The sequence below is a fragment of the Tenrec ecaudatus genome, chromosome 13 (genome assembly GCF_050624435.1).
Source record: "Tenrec ecaudatus isolate mTenEca1 chromosome 13, mTenEca1.hap1, whole genome shotgun sequence".
NCBI lineage: Eukaryota > Metazoa > Chordata > Mammalia > Afrosoricida > Tenrecidae > Tenrec > Tenrec ecaudatus.
In genome coordinates this window covers 20,616,315-20,643,228 of record NC_134542.1, presented here as the reverse complement: position 1 = coordinate 20,643,228, position 26,914 = coordinate 20,616,315, and the positions used below count along the sequence as shown (strand labels likewise).

Here is a 26,914-nt window from a genome sequence, read left to right as displayed (position 1 = left end):
CTTGGGAGAGTTAAGTCACTTGCCCAAAGTCATCTTGATGGATGTAGGACTGCAGTTCAGGCCACCGATTCTCTGGGCTCTTGACCATGCTCTTGACCAGCCTCAGAGACTCCAGCCCTGAGGAATGACCAAGCTCCCAGTTCCAAGAGCCTCAGTGTCTCACCCCATCAGCCCTGCGCATCTCTGCCGATCATCACCCTCTCAGAGCTTCATCCACATCCCTCAGCTCTTAGCTTCCCCCTGCTCCCCAAACCTCCAGGAAGGGGACCCACAGACAAGTCCACACAATCACACTCCCCACACAAACCTCCAGGCACACATGCCCACGCACTAGAAACACAAGCACACTCACCGAAATACACTCACCACAAATCTGCACAATAGGCAAAGACACACATGTACACACACGTGAACATTCTTTGCATACATCCACCAAAGATGCACACTGCACACTGATAGGCCCACTTGCACCCACACATCCATTTGCACACTCCTCTGCATGCATACAAGTGTACAAACACATGCACACACAGAGAGTTCCACATACACAATCCTACGTGCACAGTCTAAAGCACCTGAAGCTCATGCTGCTGAAAACTGGCCTTCAGGACAGACTGAGTTCAATGTCCAGAAAGCAAAGCCTCTCACAACTGGACCAGGAGCCAACAGCATAACACACAGGGGGAAGATTGACATCAGCAAGGATTTCTTTTAGCTTGGACCCACAATCCATGTTCAGGGAAGCAGCAGTCGGGAAATGAAGTGACGTATTGTGTGGGTAAAATCTACACACAAGATCTTTTTACAGCGTTGGTGAACAAGGAAATCATGCTGAGAACTGAGGGGCACCTGAGACCCACGCATGGTCTTTCCAATGGCCTCATATGCGTGGAGAGTTGGACACCAGGGGATTTCCAATCGCCTTATATGCACGGAAAGCTGGGCAATGCAGACAGAAGACCCAAGAAGAATGGACGCACGTCAACTGTGCTGGAGAAGACCACTGAAAGGCCCGGGGGAAGAAACAGCTCTATCTTGGAAGTGCAACGGTCCCAAAGCTCCTTTAGCAGGGAGGATGGTCAGATGCCGTCCCACAGAGCTTGGACAGATGATCGTGAGAGACAAGTCCCTAAAAATGCTACGTCTTGTGAGGTCAAAGAGAGGGTCGGTCAGCAAAGAGGACAGGAGATGGGCGGACACAGAGGCTGCGACGATGGGGCAGCAATGGCGGTGTCTTGTTCTACTGACGCGGGGTCCTAAGGACGGAACTCTCCTGAGGGTCCCCAACAACAACAATATGCATGTGACAGAGACACACAGCCTCATGCTCAAGTGCACAGAGATAAGGCCACACGGAGATCCATATACAGACGCGCGCGCACACACACACACAGCATGGCAGGTTCGCTGCAGGCACCGGCAGGCTGTCTGGATGGACCGGCAGGGCTGGACAAGTGGTTGCCGTGCCACCCAGGTGGTGATTCCAAAGGTGAGAAAGCTGTTGGTCGATAATACCACGCGCATTCCTGGCCCAGATAAGTGGCCCCAGGCATCCTCGGCACGTTCCAGCCCCAGAGTCTCCCCCTGTGGATCCCATCGCCTGCAGAGCCGGCCGGCCGGCCAGCCGGAAGCAGCCCAGCACCAACACGGGCGCCCAGGCCAGGGCCGACCATGCTCCGTTCTGTGTTGCAGCCTCTTCTGCAGGAGCCCTGGAGGACTGCGGCCTCCGTCTCCCCTCAGAGGCCAGGGAAGGAGCAAGGCGGTCTGCACACCCACGGTGAAAGGGGCTGAACAAAGGAGTCCTCTCCCCACATTCCATGTCCAGCCCAGGTCCCTCCACCCTGGGCAAACACGGGGCCCCTCCAACGCTAAGCACACAGCTTCAGCAGAGACGGGCTGCAGGGAGGCCACATTGCAGTGCAGTGAGTCATCATCTCTGCCACCACTCACCAGCGGGAGAAAAGACCTGGCAGTCCGATCCCGATCCTGCAACACCTGTCCACAACAGACCAGAAGACACACCCCCAACTGCCAGGGGAGAGGGAGTGGAGGTCCGCCTGGGCCACAGAGCTGGGAAGGGAGAGACCCAGGATTTGAATGAAGGTCTTCTATGGCCTTTAAACAATCCTCCCTCCTGGCTTCCTCTTGGACTTCCAGATGTTTTACATCAGCTGGCTGGGTAGACCAAGAGCAGTGTCCTTCAGAAGTGTGATGGCGACCAGGGCTTGTCCGGAGACACCTGAAGCTACCTTGAGGTGAGAGAAGTGCCCATGAAATGGGACAGGACAACATGGTCCTCCAAGGCACCGAGTCACCAGGGGGCGTCAGGAAGGGGTTGGGGGGCTGGGCGATAGAGAAAGGAGTCACCCACATTGGGGAAGGAGGAAGGGTAGGGAAGCTCAGGCTGGGGCTTAAATAAAGCAGGGCCCAGAAGTTTCCAGAGACGTCTGAAGGGTTCTGGGGGGTTCTTGGAGGTCTCAGGCAGCCCTCCTTTTAGGCTAATATTCCAGGGCTACAGGTCTGAACATGCACGCACACACACTTCAAGAGTCTCTTGGTCACTCAGTCAATGCAGCCACGTGCTGAGGTATAGAGAGGGCTTCAGCCTCCCCAAAGATGCACAAGGTCTCAGTAAGAAAGTGGCTGGAGGATTAATCACCGACCCCCTCCACCTCATTCCCCCAGAAGACAACTGCACCGCCTAGCATAAGAGAATCCTAATGGGGCCTGGGGACAGAGGTGGAGGCAGAGGGAGGCGGAAACTGGGCTCTGGGGGTCTTTCCCAGCCCTGAAGAGCCAGACTCAGAGGACAGAGTGGCGTCCCAAGGTTGAGACCAGCCGGCAGGCTGAGAGAGGGGAGGACCTTGGCTGGCAGTGAAAGCCTGGAGGGGCAGGGGTACAAGAGAGCGGAGCCACAGAAAGGACAGCGGCTGGGAGAGGGGTGTGTGTTCCCACAAGGCCTCGCCACCGGAGGCCACTTTGAGGGTCAAGCCCAGTGCTTCCCACAGCCGCGTGACCCCACAGCCAGTCCCTTGGCCACTGCCTGCTGGCCCTGGTTCTGAGAAGGTAGGCCGCCTTAGGGGGACATGCAGGGGAACACAGGGCTTATCAGATGTGGCATGGAGGGTGACAGCCACATGATTCCCCCTCCCTGCCCAGCTTCACCCCAAGGTTCTGCCCTCCACACCCACACCCCGGTCCCTCAATGCCCCTCTCTTCCCTCAGGCTAGGGGGAGGGGCCGAGTGGGGTAGACAAGTTAGGGCCAATGAAAGGAGCCTGGGGAGTAGGAGGGGGATGGAGATTGGGCTCCAGGTTCTGAGTCTAGCTGAATAGACACCAGTTGGAGAAATGAGGAGGGGGTGGGCATGAAGGGAGGGCACGGGGGCTGGGGGGGGGGCGGCGGCGGAGGCGATCATCACATCAATTGATGGAAGAGAAGGCAGGAGATGAGACCACATGAGTCTGTCGCTACACGGTGATTACAGAACTAGGCACAGAAGCCAGAGCCTGCTTTCCGGCGTTCACCCGACTGGTTCAGACAACCCCAACTGGCCCACTCTGGAGATGCACGGAGGAAACCGAGGGAGGGAGGGGAGGGCGGCCTGGCTTGGGACAAGCTTAAGGAATGAGCCCTACTGTGCTGGCTGTGATCACGGACGAGGGTCATGCTACAACACAGGCCCTTATCTGTCAGCGATACATCCTGGACTATTTAGGGAGCTGTGATATAATGTCTGGGACTTGCTTTAAAAACACTCCGAGAAAGAGGGGGTGAGGAGGCACAGACAAAACAGAGGCAGCATAGAGTGGAGGGCCGCTGGAGATGGAGGGGCTTGCGGGGATCCATTAGGCCATGCTGTCCTCAGGAGGACAGCTTTACATCGCCAGGGCCGATGTTCTACACACACACGCGCGCGCGCGCGCGCGAAGACATTCTGCTGTCCGCGTTCCCTACGGTGCCGGCGATGGCTTTAGTGGGGAATAGGGTTTAATGATTTTTTTAATGCTTATCTCTCTATCTAAAATGTCTCGCCAACATTGGCCCTCTGACCAGGAGAGACCAGTCCCTGGGGATGGACATCATGCTCGGTAAAGTAACCAAACCAACCCACAACCACCGAGTCGACCCTGACAGGGCCAACTCCCTAGGACAGGGCAGGGCTGCCCGTGTCAGTTTGCTGAGACCGTGACTCTTTACCAGAGTAGAAGCCCCATCTTCCTCCCTCAGAGTGGCTGGTGGTTCCAACAGCTGGCCTTGCAGTGAACAGCCCAATGTGCACCCACTACACCCCGTGTACCCCCTACACCACCAGGGCTCCTGGGGTGAAGGAACGGGTCGGTAGACAAGAGGGAGGCCCTCCGTGAGCTAGATGGACAGCGGCTGCGACAATGGGCTCAAAGTGACCGTGGTGAGGGTGGAGTAGGCAGGTAGTATCTGGTTCTGCAGAACCTCAGGTCACTATGAGTTGGAACCAAGCAGGCGGCACTTAAACCATAACGTGTTTATTAAGAAAATAATAATAAGATGACATCATTGTAGATCAAACCCATAAAGGCTACTTCTTAGAATGAATAAGAGGTGAAAACAGAACAACAAATGAAAGTCTTGTGTTCTTCTTCATGAAATCAGGCCTTTCAGATGGCCCACGGTATACTCTTAGACTCGAGGGGTCACCAGGAGGGGAGTCAGCCCTGGAGAACAGATGAGTAGGCGGTGAGGTAGTGGTAACTGAGGGTCATAAAATGAGTTAAGGAGTCACCCCATCATCTCTGCTCCGGTCCTCACCCACACCTGAACGCGCAGGTATGCAGCTACACCTCAGACATGGGTGGGAGCAGAGAGTGGGCCAGGCTGGTGGTGGGCGGTGTTAAACGTGGAATTTCCCTGCAAAGATAAGTTTCCATCTTAGCCTTAGGTACCTGTGAACACAACCTTGCTTGAAGGTCTTACAGGCAGGTGGACATGAGGGCTCACCCTAATCCAGTCTGAGCCTCATCTCGGCTTCATAAAAGAGGCTCCGAGATGGGCAGATGGAGGCGGGCAGCCCGAGGAGATGGGGATGGAGATGGAGATGGAGATAGAGAGGGAGATGGAGATGGAGATAGAGAGGGAGATGGAGAGGGAGATGGAGGCACAGCTGGGAATCACACTGGGGACCACCAGCCCTCATAGAAGGTAGGAGGTAAGTGTGGGTGAGCAGGTGCCCCTCAGAGCCCTCAGAAAGACTCAGCACAGCCGACACCCCAATGGCATGGCCTAGTGGGTTAGGCATGAAACTGCTAAGCACAAGGTCAGCAGTTCAAAGCCACCAGCCGCTCTTCGGAAGACGAGGCTTTCTGCTCCCCTAAATATCTACAGCCTGGGAAACCCTAAGGGGCCGTTCTCTGTCTCGTAAGGCCATGACGTGAGTGGCCAACTCGACGGCAGTGAGCCCAGGGAGTGGAGAGCCAAAGTGCAGCCAACACAGTTTTGTAAGCCCACCACTATGGGGCTGCTGAAGGCGGTTCCCGGGAAGTCAGAGAGTGGACAGATAACCGGGAGAGTGACAAAAGCAGCGGCCATTGATCAATGGCGGCTCCTGGCTGGCTCTTATTTCCAACCCTTCCCCCACTGCCCTGAGTCCTGTGAGACAGTTGTCCGGCACCATCAAGTTGGCTGGACTCATAGCAGTCCCAAGTAAACAGAGCAAAGCACTGCCAGTCCAGGGCCGTCCTCACAGGGGCTCTTAGGGTGCAACCACGGTGTCAACCCATCTTTTTTAAATTCGGTCATTTTATTGGGGTCTCTTACAGCTCTGATGACACTCCATCCATCCACTCTGTCAAGCACATTTGTACATAGGTTGCCATCATCCTTTTCTAAACATTTACTTTCTATTTGAGCCCTGGGTATCAGCTCTCCCCCCGCCCCCGTGTCAGTCCATCTTGTCGAAGGTCTTCCTCTTTTTCGCTGCCCCTCTACTTTACCAAACACAATGTCCTTCTCGAGGGACTGGTCTCTCCTGAAAATGTGTCTGAAGGGCGTGAGACGAAGTCTCGCCATCCTTGCCTCTACGGAGCGTCTTCTGCTTGTCTGTCTGGCAGTCGCAGTACTGGCAGTGCCAGTAGAACCCCCATGTGTAAAAGCTGCAACTCTGAGAACAAACAGGACTTCTTCAAACTGCTTCACTCCACTCCGACCCCAGCACCCCCAGAAAGACTCGGCACAGCCGACATCCTGACTGGGGTGTCCTCGGGGGCTAGGCAGTGATCTGGTAAGCATCAGGGCAGTGGGTCTCAGGAGAAAGCTGTCTAGCTGAGAGCCGAAACAATGAAAAGCTCAAAAGAGAAAAACACAATGAGGACGTGCTCTTTGGGAAGGAGAGGAAGGTGAGGAGAGGCTGGGCCGTACAGTACAGACGTGATATGGAAGGGGACACGCAGGGCAAGGCCGCAGCAAGCGGAATGGAGGTTAGAGCGCCAGGGGAACTGGAAAGTAGCACCAGCAGGCTGCGCTCCACGGTCACAATGGCAGTAACACGAATAGGGGCATGAGTGTAAGGCCTCAAACGGTGAGGTGCACAGGGAACGCGTTGGCAAAAAGGTCCCCTGAATGCCTCCATCAGAACAGACCAGGAGGCTAAGGTAGAGCGTTCAAGGGCAGCCTGCTTGCCCAGCTGCGGGCTTGATACCTCCAGAGAGCAGCGTTTGCAGCATCACGAAATCCCATCCTCCTTTCGTGGAGCCAAGATGTCCCACAGGTCCAGGCCCCTGGCCAAGCCTAGCGTGCACCCCCCTACCCCCACCCCCAACACACCCATTTCTTGTCTCCTCTCAGGCCAGGGTGAGGTCCTGAATGAGCACAGACAGGAACATGCTGGTTCCCCCTCCCATGAGCTGAGCAATGATGGGCAGGGCTTGGCCTCTCTGAGCCTCACCCACCAGAGTCACTCTCTGTCGCTGTTGCTAAGTGACATGGCATTGATTTCCATTCGATTGTCACGATGGCACGGCCGTTCCAGCAGAATGGCTCCGTAGCACTTGCTGGGCTATAATCTTGACAGAGTAGGTCCCCAGGCCTTTGTACCACGAAGTCACTGGGGGTTTCTAACCGCCAACCTGTCAAGCGTCGGCTGAGTGCTCAGCCATCTGCGCCCCCAGGACTCCATTCCCTGCCCCAAAGAAAACCGGAAAAACAAAAATAGCCCCTTGCCCATGTACCACGTGGAGAATTTCCTAACATGACCCATGCCAAATGCTTAGCCATGGGGCCCGAAGGCCAGTTCCTTCCGACTCGCCTGTCACTGGGGCCCTCTGGCATTCAAGGTTCTGCCGAGACTGGAGGGAGAAAGCAGCTGGTAGGCAGGACCAAGGAGGCGGCCTGGCCGGACGCTCAGGGCCAAGGGCGAGGGTGAGTGGCTGAACCTGGTCCTCTCCAGGAATGCTGGCCAGTCAGAGGGCAAGTGGGGGTGAGGGGGATGCCTTGCCGCTGAGGTCAGGCTCTGTTCCCAGCAGACCCCTGTGCTTATCACCCTCACGTGTGCTGGGGAGGGGAGAGGGATTAGGGCTGAGGAGGCTTTGCAGGGAGGAGGGAAAGAGAGGGAGAGACCTGGCTTTCCTGGATATGGGGAAGGAGACTGGAGATACCGAGAAAGGTGTCTTCACCTACCCTTGTGCCTGGGAGACCCCACCATGCCTCCACTACCTCATCCAGTGAAGGGGGGGGCAGGAGGAGTGCCAGCCTCATCCCCCCATCAAGGTGCACCCACTCCTCCCCAAGCCGGGACTGGACATGCCTCCACCCTGTGCACCTTTCAACACTTCATAACCCCTCCTCCCCCGGCAGCTCGCTGTTGCTTCCATTATCCCCATCTTCCAGCTTAGGGCGCTGAGGCTGAGAGCAGTCGGCTGAGACTAGTCTACCACCAGGTTCTCGTCACTACCTGCCCCCCGAGACTTAGCTCCCAGGGCAACAGGGTGGTCTTCAGGGGTGATAGACGGCCACGGTCAACACAGCAGAATTCTCCTTCCTGGGTCCCCATCACCAGAGGCGCACCCCTCCAGCTGCAGTTTTAACCTGCTGCTTCTTAGGTTGCCCTCCTCCCTGAAGACCAAGGAAACTGTCTGTCCTTGGTGATTCTGCCTGGACCCCGGAGTCCACAGGACTGGGAGGTTTTCAGGAAACAGATTTAGTGCTTTCATTTGCATGGAGACCCTTTTCCTAGCTGCCTGCATCTCCTTCCCAAATTCTGGGAAAGTCAGGCAGGTCTCTCCCCCTTTCCCTGCTGCCATAGCAGTCAAATGGGCTTCAGAGAACTGTCCCTCACCCCCACCCCAGTGAGAGCGTCTCCCACAACAACGCTGACCCACTGCTTGGTTCAAATTCCAGATTGCCTCCCTATAAATACCATCACAGGGTCTGTTTCTCTCTCTCTCTCTCTCTCTCTCTCTCTCTCTCTCTCTCTCTCATACACACACACACGCCCCCCCCACCCCCACCCCTGCCAAGATCACCATGTGGCCACTGTTCCTGCCTGGGCTTTGTGGTTAACCCATTTGGGTCTCCCTGATGAGCTCCATCCAGACTGACCAGATCAGAGAGGGGGCGCTATTGGTGACTCGGCCACAGCCTCTCCCAGAAGATAGAGGTGTCCCCAGAAGAAATGAAAACTTGAGATTGGGGTGTCCCTTACATGTCCTGGAGAGTTTCTGGAGCCTGGGGAGGGGGGAGAGGGAGAGGTGCCACCACACTAGCTTCAAAGGGAGGCATTTAAAATCCTCCCTCTGATCCCCACCCACCCAAGAACTATAATGACCCTCCCATTTCGCAGATGAAAGGAGGGATTTGCCCAAGGTCTCAGAGGAGGCAGGAATCAAAGGTTGAATCTGGAAATGGAACAGGTGAGGAGCCCTGGTTACACGTTAAACTGCGAACTGCAAGGTTAGCAGTTCAAAACCACCAGAAACTTCACAGAAGAATGAGACAATTAGTCTCAGAACCCACAGGGACAGTTCTACCCTGCTCTACAGGGCCGCTATGAATCACAATCAACTCAATGGCAGTGGGTTTCGTTGGTTGGGACCAGAATTACATCCCAAAGCAGGTCAACAAGACCCTAATATTTTCCATCCTCCCACCCACATGGGCCCCATGGTCTACATCAAGGGTTCTCAAAACTATGGCCGGAGAGCCACATGTGGCCCGCCGAGGACATTTATCTGGCCCGCCCGGTGTTTTTGCCCCGTTTGTTTTTTACTTCAAAATAAGATATGTGCAGTGTGCATAGGAATTTGTTCATAGTTTTTTTTTAAACTATAGTCCGGCCCTCCAACGGGTCTGAGGGACAGTGAACTGGCCCCCTGTTTAAAAAGTTTGAGGACCCCTGGTCTACGTGGTCACCACATGGAAAGCTAAATGGCATCCATGCTTACTACAGAATAACTGTTGGTGAGAATTAAATAAGGAAGGGCGGCTTCCTTGGGTCCACATGCCAAAAGCCATGGGCCAGTACAACACAGCTGTGAACCTTTAATGTTAACCATGGACTTCAATTAATCACAACTTTTCAATATTGGTTCACCAGTTACAAGTGCAGAGAAACCCGGTGTCCTGAGGAGAGGACATGTATCGGCACTCTTCACATTCCTGCAGGATTTTTCTGTACACCAAAACAATGGCTGGGGGAAAAGCAGTCTAGTTAAATAAGTTTCTAAAGTCACCCTGAGATGGACAGATGACAGTTCATAGCCTGCCAATGGCCATGCTGGGTCAATCCGACCACAGAAAAACAATGGCACCACGGGAATAGAACCCACCGAGTCAACTAAGTATCCAGGTGTTCATCCGACATCAACAAACGGCATCTGCCCGCAGGCGTCAGGGATCGTTCTTAGAGTAGAGAGAGGAATGATATAAATGGAAACTCACCCTTCGGCAAACTTCTTTCAATAGCAACCGTGGTTGCAATGAGGTGGAAAGGCTGCCGAGCACCCATGGGACATACATCACCCACTCTATCCACACGTCTTAAGCACCACTCAACAGAGGAGACCTCACCCCCGTTCTTCGAGTCGGGTGTTTCAAGATGCAGGGAGAGGGCCATTCAGCTACTGCCATGCGACACTGTGCTACAGTCCCACATCAACTCGTAGCAGAGTGACACGGACACCTTACTGGAAAGTCAACGGAAAAAAACCCCTGATGATAACAACTGTGGCAGGGTAGAAACGCCCTCAACGCTCAGATTAGTGGGTGGACGTATCACGAGAAACGGGCAATTTGCACATTCTCAAAGCGTCTCCCCACATGGTACTTATTCATTAGAAAGGGGGCGGGGGCGGTTGATGGTGGCGAGCAGTCACTTTATAGTGACAGAAAACCTGACACCAAGTGCCCCTGTTACCAATGCGGCGGGTGGCATCCTGTGTCTTTGGCTTCCCACTGGCACAGAGGGAGGTTCAGGTTCACACCTGCGGAATTCTTGCCGACAATGCATAGCTTCCATCTGACCGTGAGGAAGCAGCAGCCAACCAATCCACATTGAGGGACAGTCTATCAAAACCGGACCAGTACCCCTCAAACATGCCAGCCCCGAAAAGCTGAAGACCAAACGAGCAGAACTCCACAGCCTGGGGGGCCTGGGGGCACAGGCGTTAAGCACTCAGCTGCCAACCAAGAGATTGACGGTTCAAACCCACAGCCACTGCGAGGGAGACTGATGTGACAGGCTGCTTCCCCCGCAAGCCTCAATCCCCATGAGTCAATTACGACTCAAGAGCCCCCCCACCCACAACAGGCCAGAGTAGAATTGCACAATAAAGTTTCTGAAAGTGTCCATCCTTTACAGGAGCAGACTCTCAAATCTTTCTCCCCAGGAGTGGCGAGTGGGTTTGAGCCATCAACCTTGCGGTTAGCAGTCCCAGTGCTGAACCCACTGCACCACTGGGACTCCTTCCTTGAACATGACAGCCTGGGAAACCCTAGGGTACAGTTCGACTGTTTCATAGACTGGCTAAGCCAGAACCAATCCATTGCCAGCCCGTCGTTTGTCACTATGGCAACTGCATAAAGGAGCAGATAGCCTCATCTTTCTCCGGAGGAGTAGTTGGTGGTTTAGAACCTCTAACACTGTGCCTAGCCCACAATGCCACCCTGGCTCCTTCCAGGGTCACCAGGTGTCAGAATCCAGCGGACAGCAACACAGCAAGGAGGCCTGACAATGAACTGCTATGTGGACCTGAGTTGGATCCGGGATCAAGGAAGAGGCGGTAGCAAGGAAATGGGCCCAGTTCTGCTGAGGAAATGTCAAGTCGTTCCTGGTATCAGATCAATGCTAATTCCCTGAGTTTGCACACAGTGCTGTCGTTAATGTAAGCCGCTGCGACCCTACATGAAGGCCTATGGAAACTCGGCACTGTTTTTGAATGTTTTCTGTAAAAAAGCTTAAAATTATTTCAAAGTTGAAAAATAAAAATGACCTGGAAGACACAGATTATCAGGTCAGAACAGATGTCTGAGGAGAGTTAAAGGATTAGGTCCCTGGAAGAGAAAAGATTAACCCAGGAAGGGACACAGGATGGGCCTGGGCCCCCAGTCACTACAGGGAACAGTCCAGGATGTGAGAACGCAGACTGCTCAGAGAGGGCAGCAAAGAGCCCTGGTCTAGGCATCTGGAGAACTGGGTGGAAGACATTGAATAGCTGGTCCAGCACCTGCCATCAAAGCAGGACTTGCTGGCTGGCTTGGAGAAAGTCAGGTTCAGCATCTGAAAAGAATATGGCCACAAGTTGAGCATCACTATACAGGTGTCACGGATGGTTGGCTACAGGCAGAGCACCTGAGACGCACTTGCCACTCACCACCAAACCTGAGCTAACGGAGTCCTCACTACCACCCTGGAGAAGAAGGTCTGCTAAGGAAATTGATGATCAGGAATGTTTAGAAAGGCGCACAATGGCTCAGCTGTAAGCAGCCAAGAGAGAAAACACTCCCAGCCTGAGTCTCCAAAGCCGTATCCCACAACAGGAGACCGTGACTGCTCCGTTCCACCTCCTTCCCTACAGGAGCTCGATGGAGCCAGGACTGTTCATCGTCTCCCCTGAAGGTGCCTACAAGACCGGAAGAGGAGAAGCCGGTGTCCACGTCACACACACACACTTCAGTAAGCACTTGTGGGGCAATAGTGATTCAGGGTAGAAGTCCACCTGCCATGCAGGAGAGCCAAGTTCAATGGCTGGCCAATGCCCTTCAGGCACAGGCTGGGGAACAGGTTTAGCAGAGCTTCCGGGCTGAGACAGATTAGAAATGAAAGTCTGAGGATTCACTTTTGAAAATCATTGGGTGGGAAGACTCATCCATGACAGTGGTCTGATTCCAAGCCAGAGGCTGGTCCAGGATGGACCAGTGTTTGCTTCTCATGACCTGGGGGTCCCTGTAAGGCGAGGGCCTACCACTGAATACAATTAAGCATTCATCATGCTCTCTTCGAGGGGCCCTGGTGTCACCATGGTTACGCAGTTGCTGCAATCCACCCACAGCTCCTCCGTAGAAAGCTGTGGCTTTCTACTCCCATCTAGAGTTACAGCTTTCTACTCCCATCCAGAGTTACAGGCTCGGTAACTCACAGCGGCAGTTCTACCCTGTGCTATAGGGTCGCTATGAGTTGACATAGACTAGATGGTGAAGTTTGGTTTGGGGATGCTCACTCCGTTTCCACAGTGATTGTTGCAGGCAGGAACCCAAGGCTCAGAGAAGCTGAGCAGCGTGGCCAAAGACACACGCAGACAGTGAGGCTGAAGAACTTCACAGACTCACGGTCCAGCTGACCACCTCTTCCTGCCAGATCCTACTCTCTCCACGAGGCTCCCCACCCTGGTGCTGGGGTTTGATTTCTGTGTATCCCCATTTTGCTGGCTGGTAAGCCTGTTACCTCCTCTGTTCCCAAGGGATTATATTAATGCCTGAAATGCTACTGAGGAGACTGGATTAAATGAGATCCTATATGTGCAAGGACATAGGATCCTGGTAAGCTGTGCAGTGGTGGAGCTCAAGCTGGGTGGCTGTCCAGATGCTCCTCCCATCACCTATGACCCATGGGTGACCTTCCTCCCCTACTTCCTGGAACAGAATCCACCTTGAACCTAGACACCTCCAGACACCCTTGCTTGGGTGCCCTGGCCCTGCGCCGGCCAAAGCAGACAGAGGATTAATCAATCTATGACTTACTCTGTACTTCGCTGCACCCCAGGACACAGGCACACCTCTCCTCCTAATGGCCCCCCACAAACATCTCCACCCCCCTGCTCACTGCAGGGGACAAAGGGCCAAGTCACTCATCAGCCAGACCCACTGAGAGAGGGAGCAGAGGCCTCCTGCATCCTTGGCAGGGCAACCCAGGAGGCAGAACTGTTGTCATTAAGGAGGCACAGGCCAGTGGAGGTTGCCGAGGGCTCAGTGTGGGGTGTGAAGGGAGGTAAGGGAGAGAGCCACGGTCATTCTTGGGGAGCTGCCCAGGCCTGCTGACTCATAGATATTTGGGGCATTTAGCTGTTTGTTACCCTAGTCTCTGAATAATAAAATAAGACTTATCACTATCGAATGAGAGCCTCTCAAGGACCGAGGTTTCCCCACACTGTATCTAGTCCTCGCAGCTAATTTAATCCTTGCAAGGCCAGCCTGCTATCAACATCACCCTTGAGGGCAGACAAGGCACCTGCACTCATGAGAAACCTGGTCCTAGATGGAGAGGCAGCTATGGAGCAGAACCAGGGGATAGGCACAAGGTTTCAAATCCAAATAGGGGTGCGTCAGGGTGGTATACTGTGACCGTATTCATTGAGTGTCTGTATGCTCAACAAATAACCCGGGCAACCCAAGAGACAGGGACACACGTGGCAGCAGGCCTGGAGGAAGGCTCGTTAGCAGGTGGTACAACTCTGCAGGCTGAAAGCAAGGAGGGCTTGAAGCGCTCACTGATGAAGCTCAAAGACCGCTACTGAAGATCTGCAGATCTTTACCCAGAGGAAAGATCAACCCTCACGACATGAGCAGTGGGGACGAGGCCGACGTTGTCAAAGCTCTCAGGTGACTCGGGTCACCTGAGATGGAAGCAGCAGTAAAGCAACCAAATGATGGGTTGCCTTGGGCACCGTGGCTGCCAAACACCTCTGGAAGGTGGTAAACAGCTAAGATGTCACCCTTGGGGACTAAGGTCCTACCTGGCCCAGGCGAAGGTACTTTCAATCGCCTCGGACACATGCAAAAGCTAGATGGTGACGACAAAGAAGAGCCAGCGATGAACTTGAATAGACTCCACCAGGGACGGGAGAGAGATGGCCCCTCTACTGCTATAGAGTTGACGGTCTCAGAAACCCACAGGGCAGTTCTACCCTGTGCGGGTGAGCCGCTACGAGTTGGCACCTACCCACCCGATGGCAGTGAGCGAGTGTGCATGGCACCACGGACTGGCAGACGATGCCACACATCTGTGCTCTAGGAACAGCCAGGGGCGCTCCTTAGGCGTGAAGCGAGACTTCCTCCCAAGGACTTGGGATATGTTATTAGGAGGGGCCAGTCCCTGGAGAGGGGCATCCCACTTGGTAAAGTGGAGGGTGGGCGAAAAAGAGGGCAGCCCTCGCCACGGCGGATGGACACAGGGGCTGCAACAGTAGCACACAGAGAGCGGCGGTCGTGACTGCGACGCAGGGCTAGAGGAGAGTTTGTCCTCTCTGTCTTGCACAGGGTTGCCATGAGTCAGAACCAGCTCCACCGTGCCTCCGCACGACTGCGACACACAGGGAGAACAAGACTCGCTCAATAAACAGCTCATAGAAAGAGTGCGACAAGAGAGATCTGAACCCCGCTGCCAGAGGGGCTGGAACTCCACCAGGATCTAGAAATGGTTTCCCACTAGTGGCTTAGGAGAGTTGAGACCTCTCTTGGCCTCCAGGTAAAGTCTGGAGCCCCCGCAAGAGAGAAAACACTGCTTCTCAGGCAGGTTCCAGAGACAGATAGTGGCCCAGAAGACAGAGGGGCTACAAGCCCCTTCTTACCCCTGCTCAGTCTGCTCCAGCACACACTGAAGACCCCCACGTTAGGAGTCAGAAGCAGCAGGGAGGCTGGTCTGGGCCAGGGGTTCAGAGAGGCCACCCCTGCCTCCCTCACCCTGCAGCCAGAGCTACTGAGCGGGGCTGGCCCTGCTGCCCTCGGCACGCCCCCGCAGACCCCAGCCCACTCCAGATCCTGGGTGCGAGTGTGGGAAGTGGGAATCCCCCTGCCTTTGTTCCCTCCAGCACATTTCACCACAGTTCCTGCCTCAACAGGACCCGGGAGCTTCCTCTCTCTTCTCCTTCTCCTCCTCCCCGAGTTCATTCTCCATCACCATCACGGATTTGCCTGGCTCTCCCTGCTCCAGTTCCCACCCTCCCCCTTTCCAACTCCCGTGTGCTTCTTGGAGGCAGCAGACCCCCATGCGATGTTTACACAGCCCCAGAGTCGGAGACACTGAAAAAATATGAGACCTTTTGGGAGCCACATTCCAGGGAAATGAGAAGTCAGAGCCCCCACCTCACTGCTCGCCTCCTTCCCCCCACACCCCCTTCCCCCCCAGCTTTGCCCCTCCCCACCAATGAGGGAGCAGGGTGTGTGTGTGTGTGTGTGACTGCACGCACTTATGTGCACACTCACTGCTTATGACACATTCCAAGCTAACTCATTAGCTCCTGAAGGTCCTGCACGCCATTACCTCAGAGAGACTTTACAGAGATGAGTGGGGGGTTGGGGGCTTCGACTTCTTGCAAGTTTTTACAAAGGAAATAGTTTCCCACTCAAGGCCATCACTGCAGGGGAAGAGGTCTCACTAAAACAGGAGACCAGCCGGGTCAGAGCAGCCAGAGGCTTCCCTGGGGTCTGGCCCAGAAAAGCATCCCTAGTAGATTCTGGTTACACGCAATCAGAGCATCATTGGGAGGCAGTGACCCCAGGGCCCAACCCCAGAGCGATGGAAAAAGGGTTGAAGGTGGCAGGATGTGTTTAACAGTCTCCCCCGGGGCCAGAGGCCCAGGGACATGGGATGTGTGGGAGTGATGACCAGGTTCTGACTCTTAGCAGTGATGCATGGAAGCCAGAGACTGGGAACAGAGCAGCAAAGGTCCCCTGCTGTCCTCCGCACCCATGCACGCTCTGAAAGACCTCAAGTTCACGGTTTTCTAGCTGCATGACTGGCTTAAGGCACTCTGCCTCTATTTTCTCATCGGACCAGCTTTCTGTGCCATACTTCACGATTAAGTGAGATGAGGGCTGAGTTCCTCTGGACGGCAGATACTCAATAAATAGTGACTAGGAAGAAAGTAATGACAAGGAAGGATCGTGTAAGAGAAAGTGAGAAAGTTAGTTCTTTAAAGAAGACCAACAAAATGGTCAAACCTTTGGCTAGATTGACCAAAAAGGGAGAAAACACTAAGTTGCTAGAATCAGATAAAAGGATACATGAAAATAAGTTAGATACAAACTGACAAATTCCAAGACAGAAACTACCAAAACTGACCTGAGAAAACCTAGGACAAGTAAAGATATCGATGAACGACCCATCAAGAAAAGCTCAAACCTAGAAACGCCGGAGGCAAATTCTACCAGAAATATCAGGAAACGTTCACAGCAAATCTTGACAAACTCTTCCAAAAACTAGACAAGGTGAAAACACCGCGAGACCAGTATTACCCTCATTCCAAAAGCAGACAAATACATCACAGAAAAATAAAATTACAGACCAATGTCTCTTAAGAACAAAAAGGCGCAGGGGGGAGCGGGGAGGGAGGGGAAAAAAAAAGAGGACCTGATGCAAAGGGCTTAAGTGGAGAGCAAGTGCTTTGAGAATGATTGGGGCGGGGAATGTATGGATGTGCTTTATACAATTGATGTATGTATATGTATGGATTGTGATAAGAGTTGTATGAGTCCCTAATAAAATGTAAAAAAAGAAAAGGGAAGAAAAAAAAAGAAAGAAAAGAAAATGATTAGGGCAAAGAATGTACAGATGTGCTTTATACAATTGATGTATGTATATCTATGGACTGTGATAAGAGTTGTATGAGCCCCTAATAAAACGTTTAAAACAAAACAAAACAAAAGAACAAAAAGGCGGAAATTCTCAGCAAAATGCTACCAAACTACATCTAATAACCTATTTAAAAGAATGACACACCATAACCAGTATCACAGGAAGACCAGGCTGGTTTAACATCTGAAAATCAATTCGGATAAAACACCCTAACAAGTAAAACTCAATGAGTCCACGTGGACTCACAGCAACCTTACAGAACCGAACAGAGCCGCCCCCAGGAGTGTCTGGGGCTGTCACCCTTCACGGGAGCAGGACACGTCATCTTCCTCCAGAGGAGCAGCTGGCCGGTTCAAACGGCTGATCAGTTCCAAAGCATTAGCCATGAGACCACCAGGGCTTCGAATATGCAGAAGATGCACTTACCAAAACCTGACTCTCTTGTGATAAGCACACACACACACACACACACACACACACATCAAATTTTTTAAAATGCTAAGAATAGAAAGGAACTTCTTCAACCTGATAAGGGGCACCTATGACAGTCCCACCGGTGACATCACGAAGGTGAAAAGCTGATGCCTCTAGATTGGAACGTGAATAAAACTAACTTATTCTCAGATGGCGTGAGAATAAAAAAATCCTACAAAATCAACTTTAAATCATCAGAACCAATCGATGAATTCCGCACATGGTAGGATCTAAGCTCACTAAACAAAAATCAATCGTATTTCTATACACAAGTAATGAATGGTCAAAAATGAAATTCAGACGGCAACTTCGTTTTAACGGTGTCAGAATACATAATACACTTAAAATAAATGCCATGTGTACTGAAAACCACAAAACATTTTTTAAAGAATTGAAGAAAACTTAAATACCTAATAAATGTAAAGATATCTTCTGTTCATGAACCCAAAACCAAACCCACCTGCCATCAATTCCTATCACAGTGACCCTCTATCACAGTGGTTCTCAACCTTCCCAATGCCGTGACCCTTTAATACAATTCCTCATAGTGTGGTGACCCCCAACCATAAAATTATTTTCGTTGTTACTTCATAACTGTCATTTTGCTGTTATAAATCGGGTGGCCCCTGTGAAAGGGTCGTTCGACCCCTCAAAGGGGTCTCAACCCACAGGTTGAGAACCGCTGTTCTACTCCTTCACGCCTGGCTTCTTTCTCTCAGAGGATGCCCTGGTTCTAGTGCATGGCTTCTAGACACATAGCCAGCAGTATGAAGCCACCCAGCAGTGCTGCAGAAGAAAAACCTGGCTAACTGTCCCAGGAAGGTTTAAGCCAAGAAGAATGCCATTAAGTAGGTCTACTTTGTAACGCACGGGGGTCCTCATGAGTCAGAATCAACTGAAGAGCAATGGGTTTGGTTTGGGGCATGGCTGATAAGAGAGAAAGGAAAACACATCCAAGTATCTACCCCGCCACCTTCACCGAGCTCTGCGGGTCTGAGATGCTCCTGTCTTCTCAACACAAGGTTAGTGGGTCAAACCCACCAGCTGCTGCATGGGAGACGGATGAGGCTGTCTGTTCCTGTAAAGATTTACAGTCTCAGAAACTCCCTACAAGGTAACTATGAGCGGATATCATCACAGTGGCAGTGAGTGCAACTTGCTTGACCCACCTTTGAGCTTGGCATTGGATGTGAAGTTTAATTCCCAGAACCACAAAACAGGTTGCTTTTTATCATTTCCATCACAACAGGCTCAGAGAGGTCATATAATTTACCTAAGGCCACACAGCCAGCTCTTGATATAACTGGAATTCGAACTCAGTCATTTGTCTCTGAGGTCAAAGTACTTACAGGCTCCACTAGGCTCAGAAAACTCGGGGATTCTGAGGCCACGAACCTCCCCAAAGCCAGCCAATCCTGGAGGCCGGGGAAGACAGCAAGTCCAGTACAAGTGTAAAGGCCAGCTGCAGGTGTGTTTATGAGAGACGGGCAGGAAAGTGGGTTGCAAGGAGCCTGAAAGGTGGGGGTTAATTAGAGGATTTCCTTTCCTTTCAACTTTCAAGGATGGATGTACCGCCCCTTCGGAGCAGAGCAGCAGACCAGGCACTGCCGCCACCGCCACCGCCACCGCCACCGCCACCTCCTCCTCCCCCCCAGAGCTGATGCTGGGGCAGGGCAGTCCACCTGATTTGACCCAGGCCAAGGAGACGGGGGAGCACCCATGAAGGAAGCCCCCGCCCCCCAAAAAAGAAGGAAGTAGGTGAGAGGAAGCTACCGAGGCGTTCCCCTGAGCAGTCTGGTCCACAGTGGACGAGCAAGGAGCATTAGGCTGGGAGGAGCCGCTGCTAACCTCGCCGCCAGGGCAAACCCAGGAGGTAAGCAGCGGGGAGGAAAGCATTTCTCCTACATGAAGCTGGGGATTCGGGCAGACTTGGGTGTAGAGTCTAGCTGAACTCTCCTGTTTTTGCCACCATAAGACATACAATGTAGCCGGAGGGGGTGTGGGTGGTTGTTGTTGTTAGTTGCTTCGATTCTGACTCGGGAGACCCCACCTGTGCACAGCTGAACGGCTCCCTAGAAGTAACCTTCCAAAAACCAACTTCTCCGCTGCCTCTGGGAGGGTTGGAAGCACCCACCTGTCAGACAAAGCTGCACCTGTTTGTCCCCCTCCCCAGTGACTGGATGCTGTAGGCGAGACAAACAAAACTGAAGAAAAATCCGCTGTCTATGTGCCCCTGGCTTGTGCTGGATGTGGAAGGTCAATCCTGGGCCTTTCGTTTTAAGTCCCGCCCAGGACAGAAACAACTGAGGACAGAGAAGGACCCCCATCATACCTAAGGGTGGGACTAAGGGACACTGCTTCCAAGGGCTTCTGCGGGAGAGCAATGGAGTGGCATTCTGGGAGGTCATGACTGCCGGTTCCTGAGCCAGTCTGGCTGAACGGTCTGTCTCCACTCGCTCGGATTCCCTGCCCTTCACACCTGCTCCCTGCTCAGTGCCAGATTCCTGTGGAAGGCCCCTGTGCCAAGATGCCCTTCACCACGCTGGTGGTCTTGACCCTCCTCCTTCTGGACTTCAATTTTGGAGTCTGTAAAATGGGGTGACCCCGAGCCTTTCCCACCTCCCAGAACTGTGAAGACGAGAAGTACAGGCATGTTTTTTGTGGTATAAAGTTCCAGGCAGGCTTGTTCACAGGAGCTAGACTGGAAATCACCCAAGCAGCAAGTGTCACGGACACATGCGGAGTACTGTGTAGCAAGATGCAAGCAGCCACCGCAACTCACAAGAATATGCCGGGCCTCCCAGATTGGAAAATGAGCTAGACACAGAAATGGACTGACGGATGATTCCATCCATAAGAAGTTCAAGAGCAGACCACAGGAATATCCCCGATCATCTAACTGAGAACACCAATGACCTGTGGGGGGGCAGCGCCTTGCAGGGGCTCATAAACGGCTGTTAGGAGGTTCTAGAGCAACGGTTCTCAACCTGTGCTTTCACAGGGGTCCCCCGATTCCTAACAGTAGCAAATTACAGTTATGAAGTGAGTTAGTTTATTGTGCCAACCTGGGGTTAATTGAAAGGTGGAGAGATAAATGACTCAGTGAACTTCGCCTTTCTAGTTCTCTGGTCTCTTGCTTTGTGATGGTCAGACCAGGGTGCAGCTGCCTTAGCCAGTTCCCTGCTTTAGCTGGCAAGGCTCACTTCCTGCAAGACATCCCCGAGAAGCCACATGGACCTACCCCAAGTCAGCCCTAGGTGCTGGAGCAGCTGTGTGGAGACCCCTGCCAGTGCTGAGATGCTTACACATTCACTGATTTGGCTTTCCTCCTTCGTCATAGTGTGTGTTTTGTGAGATGGAGGACTTTGTGGATTGGTGTTGGACATATGGGCTAATGGGTTAATGTTGGACTTGTGGGCTTGGGTAGCACTGGGTTGGGATGTTTTCTTGATGTGCACTTAATCTTTATATAAAACTCTCTTACACATGAGTTTCTGTGGATTTGTTTCTCTAAAATACCCAGACTAACACAATTAATGAAAATAATGTTATGGTTGCGGGGTCCCCACACATGAGGAACTGTATTAAAGGGTCGCCGCATTAGGATGGTGGAGAACCACTGTTCTAGAGCGTGATCTCACTCAAAGGTATGTAAACGCTTATCAAGCTGTCCATTTCAGTTGTGTGGCCCGGATGGTAATTGAGACCTAGCCTAATTAATAACATTAAAATGACTGGAGTGGAGTCCCTCCATCTCGGGGTCGGGGGCGGGGGAACTAAAAAGATTTTGCTGCTACTGCCTTACTTCCACCCGCTCCTTCAGCCTTCCTCTTGCACACCATTCCTTCATGCTGCTCCTTTATTTCTTTACTGTCTCCCTACTGGGTGCTAGCGCCTAAATGGGTACCCCTATAATGTGGTTAGAGCCTAGTCCCGCTCACCCACTCATCCAGCTCATTCCCTTCCTGACTTGTGTGACTGTTTGTGATCCGTCTTTTCCATGACAATCAAAGCCCCATAGGATCCTAAGCATGTACTGAACATCCTACTATGAGCCAGGCACCGGGCCTCTCCGCTCACAGCACTGGGCATGTCTTCTCAAGCACGTGCAAGAGGCAAAGACCTGGGCACATTCCCTGGGCTCTTTAGTCATCTACGGTTCCGAGACGGTTGAACGGTGCCCACTCGACGCCGGTGTGCCGTCAGCCTCTACCAGCCAGCTCCCACAGCTGGAAGGCAGCGGGGTGGAGTTCAAACGCAGGTTCCTATGTCCCTGCAGCCTAACAGAAGCCAACCTGGCCAGCCTCGCCCTGTCTGGAGTTCTGTGGTATGCATCCTCCAAGAGGCTGCCCAAGGATTCTTGCCTCCTGGTATCCACGCCTCTGGGCAGTACCCTCCCCCACTGAACAGGACTGACCAGGTGACTGGTAGAATCTTGTAGAAATAACAAGAGTAGGATCTGATCTGTGTTGGAAGAAGGCAGGCCAGAGGGTCAGAGCAGTGGTTCTCCACCTTCCTATAGCCATGAACCTTTAATACAGTTCCTCATGTGGTGATGATTCCCCCAATCATAAAATTATTTTGGCTGCTACTTCATAACTGTCATTTTGCTACTGTTATGAATCTGGCGACCCCTGTGAAAGGGTCATTCGACCCCCAAAGGGGTCACCACGACCCACAGGTTAAGAACCGCTGGGTTAGAGGCAAGAACGGCAAGACTTCATCTTACATGGGTGGGACATGTTGTCAGGAGGGACCAGTCCCTGGGGAAGGACATCCTGCTGGGTTGAGTGGAGGGGCAGTGAACAAGAGGGAGGCTCTTAAGGAGATGGATGGACACAGTGGCTACAACAGTGAGCGCAGGCATGCGAACAATTGTGAGGATGGCGTCGGACCGGGCAGTGTTTGGTTCTACTGTGCATAAGGGCGGAACCAACTCAATAACACCTAACAAGAACACGTCTTCCAAGACTAGGTCACAAAAGGCAGTGCAGGCAGCCTTGTTTCTGCGAGGGAAACCTGCCACCACCTTGTAAGGAATGTCAAGCAACCCTACAGAGAAGTGCATGTCAAGAAAGTGAGACCTCCTGCCAACAGCCAGCCCCAACTTGTCAGCCACACAAGTGAACCACCTGGGAAGGAGAGCCTCCAGTCCCAATCAGGCCTTCTGGGGACTGCAGCCCCTGCCAGCATCGACAATGACCTTCCACAAGACCCTGAGACTGAACCGGCTAGCTAAGCTCCCCCGAAAGTCCGACTCACAGAAGCTGGGTGAGATCATGGTAAGTGTTTGTTGCTGCCTTACACTGCCACATGTGGGGACAGTGTGTTACATGGCAGAGAGAAAGTACAGCCAGCCCCCTTTCAGCTCACGTTGCAAGAGCAATCTGGTAGGTGGCATGTCAGGGCACCCGGCACCAGTCACGAGTGGGTGGGGGTGACCAGAGGGGTCTGCAGTGGAGAGAACAGGAGAATAAGAAACCCCCAGGGTGTGGGAGGGGGAGGATTGTAAAATGAAAGACCAAGCAAAGTACATATCTTGGCTCCATCTTTCCAAGAAATAAATCACCCACTTCACCTATCTCTTAGCTGCTCGGGCTGAAAACCTGGGGGCCGTCTTTGAGTTGTTTCTCGCCCTCTCACACGCTGACCCCTTCTCAGCACCTTCCTTGTGAGCCCCGTGGACTAAGCCACCCACCTCCCTTACCTCCGAAACTTCAGCGGTTCCTGGGCCACCTCTCTGCTCCTGCGCCTGCTGAGCTAAGGCCAGACTGGCCTTCTGAAGGTGGAAACCAGAGCATGTCTCTCGTGCTCCGTGCCCTCCAGCAGCCTCCCGGCCAAGTTTGTCTCACCTCGGGGCCTTTGCACTTGCTCGTTCCATCCCTCAGTCACCGGGTGACACCATTTGGATTCTGCATCCCACAACCCTTCCTCCAAGAAGTCCTCCTGGGCTGTCCTAGCCTAATCACTCAGACCCCACTGCTCTGGCGCATTTCCTTTCTGACTTGGTGGTGGTACTTGTTTGGTCCTTTATTAGAATGTGAGTCCCGTGAAGACAAAGGCCTTACCTGTCTCGCTCCCTACAAGCGCCTGGCATGTGGCAAAACTCTACGCTGAAAGAAGCCTGCCTAGAGGCAGGGGGGTGGACAAGGTGACCTCCAGGCTGACCTAGGTAGTATAAAATCCAGAGAACAGAGGGTGCTCTTCTGTGTGCTCAAGGGTCAGGAGCTGTGGTGCTGAGGAGATTGCCAGCTGGGTGGCTCTCATGCCACCAGTGGGTTCCATCCCCAAGGTCTGGTACTCTCTGCCCATCTACCCTCTCCCATCCTGGTCAGCTCCCTTGGCTGGGCAGAGCAAGGGGGCTGCAATCTGGTGCGCCCCAGCCCCCCCAGCATACTCCTAGCCATCTTTGGCATCCCTCTGGCACCACCACCACCCCCCGCCCCCCAAAAGACTGCCATACAAGAAGTAGTGATCACCGCCTGCCATATCTCTCTCTGAGCTTCTCCAGGCCACCCATTTCCCCTACTTAGAAACTCCACTGCTTGTCAGTTCATCTCCTTATCCTCTCTTCGTGTATCCTGCTGCAGAAGGAGATTGAGAAAAGGGGGAGGAAAGGATCAAGGAAAGCTTGCCAATAGGCAATTAGGCCCGATCACAAGGAAGCAGGATGGTTGGGGGCACAGTAGGGGAGGAGTGTGACTTCGGGGTCTTACCGAGGGCACTTCGTTTTCCTTGTCTCTAACTCTCCTCTATTTAAGTGATGGTTTCTAAGCTCCCTCTTGATGGAATGTGAAGAATAAACCCAGATAATGTGCGTGAAGTACTTTCCAGGACCTTTCCCAAGGTTGTTAATAAGAGAAACAGGCGCAGGGAGGGGGGAGGGAAGAGGGGAGCAAGGGATGGTGGCCTGGAGAGCAGTAAGAAATAGGAAGGTTCTAGAGTTGAGGCTGACAAATGCTGCTGTGCATGGGTACAACAGCAAGGTGGGGGATGAAGGGCGAAGCAGAAACCCACTCCACACCCGGGCGGAAAAATGGATGGTGGAGGCTTACAAGTGGAAACAACAAACGAACAGAACAGAACCGATACCGGCTCATGCTCAGCTAAGCTAACAGCCTCCCACCCTGGAATTTACGGGGAGGGAGGGGACAGATAGGCCCCCAGCAGGTTGTGCAGATTGCTGAGGGCAGGCCCTGGAGAAGAAGCTGGTCTGCGCCATCAGCAGCCTCTCCACTCACAGCAATCAATTACTATTGTGTGTGTGTGTGTGTCTGTGTGTGTGTGTGTGCGCTGAAGGGGTTCGCTGGGGTCTCGCCTCCCAGGCACGAGACCAGATTCAATCCCCAGTCACTGCTCCTCTTCCAGCCACTCTGACAGGTTAGCCGTGGAGGGGGCAGTGGGCTTCCAGATAGACAGCCACCTTGGAAACCCAGTGGGATAGTTCTACGTTGCCCTGAGTCATAATCTAAGGCAATAGGTTTGGTGTTTGTCTGTTTAGATCAGGGGTCCTCAAACTACGGCCCGCGGGCCCGGGCCAAGGACATTTATCCACCTGCCGGGTGTTTTTGCTCCATCTGTTTTTTCACTTCAAAATAAGATATGTACAGTGTGCATAGGAATTTGTTCATATTTTTTAAACTAATGTCTGGCCCTCCAACAGTCTGAGGGACAGTGAACTGGCCCCTGTTTAAAAAGTTTGAGGACCCCTGGTTTAAATGATGTTAAACAGGTTTTGGGTGGCATTTTCATACCAATACAGGCTAGGAAGAAAGGCCTGGAGATCTACATCTGAAAAGCAACTAATTAAAACCCATTAGGGATTGCAGTGGTCCAACCTGCAACCAGGCATGGATGGCGCCAAACCAGGCAGCATTTGGGTCTGGTCACAGGGAGTCAGGGGCCAACGTGCCAACTGGGCACTTCCCACACAGGACCCCATCTCAGCCTCGTCCGGCCCTATACACCACCAGGGCCCGAGCCTCAGAGAAGTTACAAGACTTGCCCACAGCCACCGGCCAGTAAGAAGCAGAGCGCCGCCGAATAGTGGGCAACAAGGGCTGTGACTCTTATGGGCAGCCTCCTCCCTCCTTTGGTGCTTGGAATTCCAGCCGGAAAGGGCCAGCCTACTTAGCCTGCCAGCGGCCGGCCCGCAGGGTCTGCGCAACAACTGGGGGAAAATGCGGGCAGGCTCTGGCTCCAGAGGAAAGGTCGGATTTGCGGAGCGCTGATTCCAGCTCACACCGACCTTGTAGGGCGGAGTAGATCAGCGTTCCCTCCATAGTAATCTTGAGAGGGGCAGAGGGCCAGCACCCTCCTCCCGTGGACCGTTGGTGGGTTCCGGCTCGGAAGCCCCGCACCACCCAGGCTCCTTGCGGGAAAGGTAAGGTAGGGCGCCTCCACCTCTAGGGCCCACCTGACAGCAATGTCCTTCCCAGTAGTCCACGAGGTGGGGAGAGGGGGTGTCGAGGCGCAGCCCCCTGCCCATTCCTCCAGCTGATCATGGCTGCTCCAGGAAGGAGGCAGCAGAGGGTCTGGCGGGCGGGGCCCACCAGCACCGAGCATTGCCCTCCACTGGACTCCCCACAGGGGTACCTGTTGGGGAAACTGAGGGCCCGAGTGTGCGCTGGCCGGGCCGATGGTTGCCCACGGGTCTCCAGGACAGCGCGATAGGCACCCTTCCTCCTCCCTCCCCTCACCCCCACGCCCCCCTCCCCTGCCGCCTACCCTCTCCTGGCGCCCAGGGGTCCGAAGGCTGAGGCGCCACCCCGAATTCTTCGCGGCTGGCCAAGGCCGGCTTACCAGGGCTCGGCATGCCCGCGGAGTACCAGAAACTTCCCTCCCTGCGCCGCCGACCGCACCACACCGCCCCCCTCCCACGCCCCCGGGAGAACGAGGGGAAATACCTTCGCAGGGCCCTCCCTGGGCGCTCGGGACCCCCGCCAGGCGCCTGAGTTGCAGTGAGCCTGCGCGCGACGGCCCCCGCCCGAGTCTCCCGGCTCCCCGCACCCCCGCCGGCCCGACCCCGGCCTTCACCTTGACCTGCGGCCGCCGGGGGCCAGGGCGCTTTGCATAAACAAAGGGAGGAGGAGGAGGGCCGCGCCGGCCCCGCCCCGGCCCCGCCGGCACCCCCCGCCAGCCCGAGACCCCGGCCCGCGGGCCCTTACCTTGGCCTGGCATTTCCGATGACAGGAGAAGCTGCAGACTGCGGGAGGGGGGTGGGGGAGAGACACAGAAACAAAGTTTGTAGCCGGGAGGGATGAAATGAAAGTTGGGGCAATCTCCGCCCGCCCGCCCGCCCACCCGCGCTCCGCAGCGAAGGAGGGACCGCCAGGGAGGGGGCGGCTCCCGAGACTGCCGACCCACGGGTTCGGGAGGCGGGAGCCCCCAGCTCCAGAGCCCC

General features: G+C 53.8%; 1 protein-coding gene across 5 annotated transcripts in view; it reads right to left on the bottom strand.

Moving 5' to 3' along the window:
* Window positions 1–26,701, bottom strand: part of TNS1 (tensin 1) — a 191,668-nt gene extending 164,967 nt beyond the window's left edge. For all 5 annotated transcript variants that reach the window (XM_075528917.1, XM_075528907.1, XM_075528909.1 and 2 more), the window contains exon 1: window positions 26,679–26,701. The gene's annotated coding sequence lies outside the window, so the exon portion shown is untranslated. The remainder of the gene's footprint in view (window positions 1–26,678) is intronic.
* Window positions 26,702–26,914: the final 213 nt, after the last annotated feature.